The sequence below is a fragment of the Micromys minutus genome (assembly GCF_963924665.1).
Source record: "Micromys minutus genome assembly, chromosome: 17".
Taxonomy (NCBI): Eukaryota; Metazoa; Chordata; class Mammalia; order Rodentia; family Muridae; genus Micromys; species Micromys minutus.
This window is the reverse complement of record NC_137952.1, coordinates 268700-277371: the sequence shown is the minus strand read 5'-3', so window position 1 is coordinate 277371 and position 8672 is coordinate 268700. Positions and strand designations below refer to the sequence as shown.

General features: G+C 38.4%; 2 pseudogenes across 2 annotated transcripts; both read right to left on the bottom strand.

The window, feature by feature from the left end:
* Window positions 1-3714: 3714 nt before the first annotated feature.
* Window positions 3715-5138, bottom strand: LOC308431866 (transcriptional repressor protein YY1-like; annotated as a pseudogene). Its single transcript has 2 exons — window positions 5035-5138; window positions 3715-4908 (listed from the first exon to the last, which is right to left on the bottom strand). The product of its transcript is annotated as a transcriptional repressor protein YY1-like (transcript).
* Window positions 5139-6853: 1715 nt separating this feature from the next.
* Window positions 6854-8423, bottom strand: LOC308431764 (T-complex protein 1 subunit zeta-like; annotated as a pseudogene). Its single transcript has one exon. The product of its transcript is annotated as a T-complex protein 1 subunit zeta-like (transcript).
* Between the last annotated feature and the right edge of the window lie 249 nt (window positions 8424-8672).

Here is an 8672-nt window from a genome sequence, read left to right as displayed (position 1 = left end):
CCAGAGGTGTGTGGGTTCATTTCTGGGTCTTCAATTCTGTTACACTGATCTACCTGACTTTTTCTGTAACAATACCATGTATTTTTTTTATTATGATTGATCTGTACCACAGTTTAAGTTCATGAAAGGAGATTCCCATAGAAGTTCTTTTATTGTTGAGAATACTTTTCACTATCCTGGGTTTTTTGTTTTTCCAAATGTATTTGCAAATTGTTCTTTCTAACTGTATGAAGAACTGAGTTAGAATCTTGGTGGGGATTGCATTGTATCTGTAGATTGCTTTGGGCAAAATCGCAGCTTTTACTATGTTGATCCTTCCAATACATGAACACTGGAATGATCCATCTTCTGAGATCATCTTCAATTTTCTTCAGAGACTTGAACTTCTTGTCATACAGATCTTCCCTTTTCTTGGTTAGGGTCACACCTAGGTATTTTATATTGTTTGTGACTATTGTGAAGAGTGTCCTTTCTGTAATATCTCTCTCAACTCATTTATTCTTTGAGTAGAGGAAGGCTACTGATTTGAGTTAATTTTTTTATCCAGCCAATTTGCTTAAGTTGTTTATGAGCTGTAGGGGTTCTCTGGTGTAATTTTGAGGTCACTTAAATATCCTATCATATCATCTGCAAATAGTGAGGTTTTAACTTCTTCCTTTCCAATTTGTATCACTTTGACTTCCTTTTGCTGTCTAAATGGTCTGGCCAGGACTTCCAGTACTATATTGAATAGGTAGGGGGAGGCTGGGCAGCCTTGTCTAGTACCTAATTTTGGTGGGATTGCTTCAATTTTGTCACCAATTAGTTTGATGTTGGCTACTGGTCTCATATATGTATGCTTTTACAATGTTTAGGTATCGGCCTGCTGATCTTTCCAAGACTTTAAACATGAAGGGGTGGTGGATTTTGTCAAATGCTTTCTCAGCATCCAATGAGATGCTTATGTGATATTTTTTTTTTAGAGTTTGTTTGTATAATGGATTACCTTGGTCGATTTCCATGTATTAAACTAAATCTGCATCCCTGGTATGAAGCCTACTGCATCATATTGAACTTGTTCTTGTATTCTGTTTGCAAGAATTTTACTGAGTATTTTTGCATTGATCTTAATGGGGGAAATTGGTCTAACATTCTCTTCCTCTATAGGATCTTTGTGTGATGTTGGTATTAGTGTAATTCTGGCTTCAAAGAATAAGTTTGGTAATGTTCCTTCTGTTTCTATACTGTGGAAAAGTTTGGAGAATATTGGTATTAGGTCTTCTATGAAGGTCTGATAGAATTCAGCATTGAATCCATCTGGTCTAGGGTCTTTTAATTGGTTGGGAGGCCTTTGATGAATGATTCTATTTATTTAGGGGTATAGGAACTATTTTGATGGTTTTTCTGGTCCTGATTTAACTTTGGTACCTAGTATCTGTCTAGAAAATTGTCCATTTCTTCAAGATTTTCCAGTTTTGCTGAGTATATTCTTTTGTAGTAGGATCTGATGATTTCTTGAATTTTCTCAGTTTCTGTTGTTATGTCTCTGCTTTAATTTCTGATTTTGCTAATTTAGATACTCTCACTGTGCCCTTCAGTTAGTCTGTTAAGTGTTTATTGATCTAGTTGATTTTTGCAAAGAACCAGGTCCTGGTTTTGTTGATTCGTTGTGTAGTACTTTTTGTTCCTATTTGGTTGATTTTATCTCTGAGTTTGATTATATCCTGCTGTCTGATCCTCTTGGCTGTATCTCCTTCTTTTTGTTCTAGAGATTTTAGGTGTGTTGTCAAGCTGCTGGTGTATGCTTTCTCCAGTTTATTCTTCGAGGCACTGTGAACTATGAGTTTTCCTCTTAGCACCGCTTTCATTGTATCCTATGAGTGTTGGTATGTTTTGCCTTTATTTTCTTTCTTTATTTCTTCCTTGACCTAGTGATCTTTGAGTAGAACATTGTTCAGCTTCCATGTGTATATGGGCTTTTTGTTGATTTGTTGTGACAAAGACCAGCCTTAGTCCATGGTGAGCTGTTAGGAAGCATTAGATTATTTTGATCTTCTTTTATTTGCTGAGGCCTGTTCTATGACCGACTCCATGGTCAGTTTTGGAGAAGGCATTGTGAGTTGCTGAGAAGAAGGTATATTCTTTTGTTTTAGGATGAAATGTTTTATAAATGTCTGTTAAATCCATTTGGTTCATAACTTCTATTAATTTCACTGTGTCTCTCTTCAGTTTTTGCTTCCATGATCTGTTGATTGATGAGAGTGGGGTATTGAAGTCTCCCACTATTATTGTGTGTAGTATAATACATGCTTTGAGCTCTAGTGTAATTTATTTTATTAATGGGGTTCCCTTGTGTTTGGAGTATAGATTTCAGGATTGAAGAGTTCATCTTGATAGATTTAAATCTGTGATGAGTAAAAAGTGTCCTTCCTTATCTTTATTGATAACTTTTGGTTTAAAAATTATTTTATTTGATAGTCAAGTGGCTATTAACCTTGTTTCTTGCTACCATTTGCTTGTAAAGTTTTTTCCTAGATTTTACTCAGAGGTAGTGTCTGTGTTTGTCACTGAGATGTGTTTTCTATAAGTAGCAACAATCTGGATCCCAATTACATATATAGTCTCATTGTCCATGTCTTTCTATTGGGGGTATTGTGTCCATTGATTTTAAGAGATATTAAGAAACAGTGATTGTTGTTTTCTGTTATTTTTGTTGTTAGATGTAGAATCATGTTTGTGTGGTTTTCTTTTTTTGTTTGTTTGCTTGTTTTTTAAATTTTGAATCTCCAGTTGCTTTATTTAGCTTTCAATTTCTGGGAGACTCAAGAATTATAAGTATTCTGGACAATAAAAGAAAATAAGGCCATGCTTACAGATCTCTTTCTGCCATAATCTATCTTTAGTATCACTATTTTATTGTTGCCCTTCTGTTACATGGATGTACACATCAGGTGTTAAAAGGTACAATACATTTACAACTTTCTGTAACTTAACCAGCAAAGAAGTTATACTGAACATCATCATTTGGCAGTATTTTTGTGAAAAGAGTGACTAAAATTTGTTTAAATTGATTAACACTATTAAATCATATCTAATATTTGAAGCTACATGATTCAATACAACTATATGATACAATTATACAAAATGTGTTAACATCAAAGAATACAACCAAAATTAAGATAGTAAACAAAACCTATATGACTTTTTTTCTACAGAAAAAAAAAAAACTTTTGAAGTATGCATGTAACTGCCCATTCTTTTAAAGAAAACATACCACAAGCAAAGTTATCAACCTCCAGAAAAATCACACAGCATTACTAAGCATATCCCCGAAAGTGTTCAATATGCACACTTGGAAAATACAAAATTAAAAAACAATGTAAGTAACAGGTGAGCTTCATATTTATAAGAATGTGAAAAAAGTCCCATTTTTAGCTCTGTTGTATAAAGAATTGTCTTTTGATGCAAAGTTCATGAATTGTTCTCCTGTTGGGACCACATTTTACAAAAACATCTTGTTTTTAAATTGATATTACAGAGCAAGATAGAGCATCTTAGCAATGCCATCTTATTAATGTATTTTTAAAATTTTTGTTACTTTATCAAAACATGTCTGTCAAGTGTTTAGGATTCATTTTCAAAATTCTTCCTAGAAATAATATACAAAGGAGAGGCATATTCATTCCCAATCACACTCCTGAAGAGGCTTCCTGGATTTGAGAAGGTCTTCTCTCTTCACTGGTAGTTTTTAGCTTTAGTGTGTGTTAAGATGTGAGATTTCAGGTTAGTTGACTGAGCAAACTTCTTATTACAACTGTCGAAGGGGCACACATAGGGCTTCTCTCCTGTATGGACTCGCACATGTGTATGCAAAAAAAAAAAAAAAAAAGTCCAGTGAAAAGCACTTCCAGCAGCCTTCACATGTTCACTGAAAGGGCTTCTCTTCAGTATGAAGCAGCTGGTGTCATTTTAGCTTTGATCTCTGAACAAATGCTTTGCCACATTCTGCACAGACATGGACTCTAGGCCCGTGGGTGTTCAGATGCTTTCTCATAGCAGAGTTATCTCTGAACATCTTTGTGAAGCCTTTATGAGGACTAGCTGCTGTTCTTGAAGAATCAGCTTCTTTAATTTTTCTTGGCTTTATTCTGGCAAATTTTGCCAGTTGCTTAGGGTCTGAGAGGTCAATGACCGGTATCCCTCCAGGAGGGGGTTTCTTGCCTGTCATGTATTCAGAATAATCAGGAGGTGAGTTCTCTCCAACGATCTGCTCTTCAACCACTGTTTTATGGCCAATATCTTTTTCTTTTTCATCTGAAGACCACATGATGACCGAGGACTCGCCCACCCCACCCCCAGGATTGGTCTTGATCTGCACCTGCTTCTGCTCCCACTTCTCATTAACCAGGTCTGCACCGCCACTGCCCGCCGCACTGCCGCACCGGTCCCGCTGTCCAGTGAACTCTTCTTACCACTCTTCTTGCTGCTGCCCTTCTTAACGCGACCACAGTCCGAGGAAGACCGGCCATCAGTCTTGCAGGCCACAGCCACCAGCTTCTGCTTGATGTAGTCGTCATCTCCACCGGCAGGCGCTGGCACCAGAATGATGATCTTGTCCTGGAACCCTTCCTCAGCGCGCAGCCTGTCTGAATTGTTGCCACCTCCTTATGTGTCTGCACCAGAATCACCTCTTGGTGGTGGTGCACTTGGTCATCCGTGAACAGCGGCTGCAGCGCGATCATGGTCGGGTGGTGGTGGTGGTGGTGGTGGTGGTGGTGGTGGTGGTGGTGATGGTGGTGGCCAGCGTGTCCATGGCCGCCCCAGCCATTATGCTCTCCACTGCCACTGTCCTTGTCATCTTGGCAATTGCCAAGGCTTTTGATTGTCTTTTTAAAATGATGGCAAAGGCTCTGTTGATAAAGACTATGCCTACATAGAAAACTGAACACAGAGAAGTTGAGCCAGTGCCTGACTAGAGGCTTTATGCTCTACTGAATAGTGTTCAAGTTCCTGAAAGGTTTTCTACAAGCTACCCAAGGGAAAAGAAACACAAACCTTGCAATAAACTCTTTTATGTATAAAGGTGACCTGCCTGCTGTTTCAGGATATGTGACTGCAGTGTGAACACCAACATTGTGAACTGGAAAAAAGTTCTTCATTTGGTAAATTGAATGTTTCAAAAACAATAGCTTGCCTGTTATACTGTGGAGATAACTAATCACTTTGATTGGATTTAGGGCCTCCTCTGTTAGATGAAACCCATGCCTGATGCTACTCATGTGGTTAAGAATCTGTGGCTAGATACCACATGGACATACAGGAAAATAAAATACTATTATTCTGCCAAAGGAATGTAGCAAGAAAATGATCCTCAATGCCACTCCACTATACACAAAAATCATCCTTTCACTCATCAGAGAAGGTTTTCTCTGTGCCTATGTGTTCTAAGGTACCATCAAGTTTTGAAACCTAATATTTTGAAGCTAAGTTTTACATAGCTTTTTCTATCTTGAAATTCTTATTACTCATATTCACAGGATTGTATGTCCTTTGAGAGCAAAAGAAATCTGAGAAAATATTTGCAATGAATTTTGAATCATAAACAAAAAAAAATACATTAAAAAATGGGTACACTTGAAAGGAAGGAGCTAGTGAAGGGTCAATGAATCTTAGCTTCATGGTATCTGATCTCTTACAAGAAACTCACTTGCTGTAGGGTGAACTATTGACCCCAAACATATTTAAAGCTAGGTACAGCCTACATTTTCCTTACGGATGATATTTGTTTTCCCTTTGAGCTGGTGTCTCTGTACATAAGTCAGGATACACTTAAACTCACACCTCAAGCCTCAAGTTGTGTAGAAATCAAATTTCAAGTGTCTGCCTATTTCTGTAACTTCTTGTTGCTGTGGTTGTTGTTGTTGTTGTTGTTCTTCTTCTTCTTCTTCTTCTTGCTCTGGTTGTTGTTGTTGTTGTTGTTGTTCTTCTTCTTCTTCTTCTTCTTCTTGCTCTGGTTGTTGTTGTTGTGGTTGTTGTTGTTGTTCTTCTTCTTCTTCTTCTTCTTCTTGCTCTGGTTGTTGTTGTTGTGGTTGTTGTTGTTGTTGTTGTTGTTCTTCTTCTTTTTGCTCTGGTTGTTGTTCTTGTGGTTGTTGTTGTTGTTGTTGTTGTTGTTCTTCTTCTTCTTCTTGCTCTGGTTGTTGTTGTTGTGGTTGTTGTTGTTGTTGTTGTTCTTCTTCTTATTGCTGTTGTTGTTGTTCTTCTTCTCCTTTTTCTTGTTCTTGTTCTTCTTCTTGTTCTTGTTCTTCCTCCTCCTTCTCCTCCTCCTCCTCCTCCTCCTTTTCCTCTTCCTCTCCCTCTGCTTCTCCTCCCCTTTCTCTTCCTTCTCCCTCCCCTTCCCTCTCTCTTCCCTCCCCCTTTACCCTCCTTTCCACTTCCCCCTCTACCCCTCCCCTCTTCCTCCTCCTCCTCTTTCTTCTTTCTGTTCTTTTGCTTTTGGTGTAGAATGTCCTGACTTTATTTTCAAAGTACCACGCTTACAGGCTTGTATTTCCATGCCTTATTTAGGAGAAAACCATTACAATATCTCAAAGAACACTTAAGGAACAAGTTAGACAACATGCTTTTCTTATTTAATGTATCACTGTAGCTAAAAAATTATATTCAGTGGGTTTAAAAAAGACATGCACTGAATGTGTTCAGACACCCAATGCAAACAGAAATAAAACAAAATTTTACAGTATTATAATTTAAATAGGTTCCAAATGTCTTGTTCCTTTTCTCTAATCAGTAAGAGAAAATTCTTTTCCAAATAACTTGAAGTTTAGACAAAAATAACCATTCTTCCCAACATTCTGCAGCATCACAGCAGACTTCTTCAACCGTTTAGAGAGGAAATCCCAGCTCTCATGATCTTTTCGAACAGGAGAATGTTGGTGGTCATCACAGTACAGGAGAGAAGCAGCTGCTTCTTCACACAGTAGTTATCCCACATACCCATTTCTGCCCCCACCATAGACTGTGTTCAGATCCACACCTACATGCTGAGTGGATTCTGAATGTTCAGCTTGAACTTTAATGTTTCCTGAAGATCAAAACCAGAGTTCTGCTCAAGAACCTTGGGAATGATGAGCAAGGTGTCTGCAAATGCCTGGACTCTAAGCTGAGCCCTGCCCTTCACACTGGGCTTGTATGTAATCAGAGCTTCTGCCAGTGACACTTCCATAGCACCTGCCCCTGGGACAACACAGCCATCATCAATAGCATTTTTGAAGCCCTCAAGCCATCTCTTATTGCATCCTTGATTTGAGTCAGTGTGTGCTTGTTTGGTCCTTTAACCAGTAAAGTGACTGAACGCAGATTGTCACACTTCTCAATAAAGATGAACTTCTCCTTATCCAGTGTATACTCACAGACAAGCCCTGCATGTCCCAGTGAGGATTCAGGTCATCAAAGAAATTCAGAGCTATTCCACCACAAGCAAGTGTCAGCATTTCCATGTTTCTCCTCTTGGCTCTGTGCAGAGCTACAATACCTTCTTTCACAAGGGCATCTAAAAAAAAGGGGTCAACCCCTTTTAATTAATAACTACAAATCTTTTACCTGAATCACCACAGACTTTCTTCTTTAGTTCTTTGATTTTTTTTTAACTCTATTTTCAGTGAATTTTCTTTCAGCCTTTACTAGTTTCTCTCTTTTTTCTGTACTCTTATGAAAATAATAAAACCAGAATTCACTTCTGTTTTCTCATACTCTATGTACACATTGCATGTGAGGACATAGGCATTCTCTACTCTTTTCTTCATATCAGGATGCCATGCTCCATGATCCAGAACAAGCCCTCTGATTAAGCTTGTATCAGTTTCAGATTTATGCTTCAACTCCATAATCTCAACCATGAAGAAATCAATGGCTCATCTTTGTTCCTAATGGTCAAAATGGAATCCACCACAGCGTCTGTCAAGACATCTACAAGTTAAGCACGAACTTTAGTTAACAGAGATGTCCGGACCAATTCAATGAGTGTTTCTCTGTCCATCTCTTTGCTTACTTTGATTTTTTCCAAAAACTGGAGTGCCTTTTTCTTTGCAGCTTCAAAATGTTTAGTTAGTATTCAGGGATGTAGAGGTCTGCTTATTTGAGCAGCTTCCCGATGATGAGGACATAGGATGTACTTCCATTGCCAGTTATTTCATCCTGTGCTCTAGCCACTTTTGCTATCAAAGAAGCCACTGGGTGTTGAATTTGCACTTCATGCAGCAGCATATTGCCATCTTTGGTAAGCTTTATGTCTCTAGCACCAGATACAAGATCTTCATGGTGCCCTTAGGTCCCATGTTGGTCCTCAGAAGATCCTGCAGGTCCCATGCTGTGCTGATCTTCACCACCAGCGCTGCCTGCTCCTGGGACAACTTGGCCTTAGGATTTAGGATCTTCACCACTGCCATGTCAGGCCTAGCTCATGAAGAGGCAGAGAACAATGTCTGTGTAACTTTTTCTGAATAAGATATTCAGAAAAGATAGATTTAAATGTGTTTCTACACTGTGAATTTGGTCATGAAAGAGGCCAAGTCACCTAATTAACTAAGAAAAGATCACTAGGGATACCATGAACTTGTCTTAGTCCTCATTTTAGCAGACATTCTTTAAGTTTCTCTCTATTTAGTTTGATGTTGGCTATTACTTGCTGTGTATTG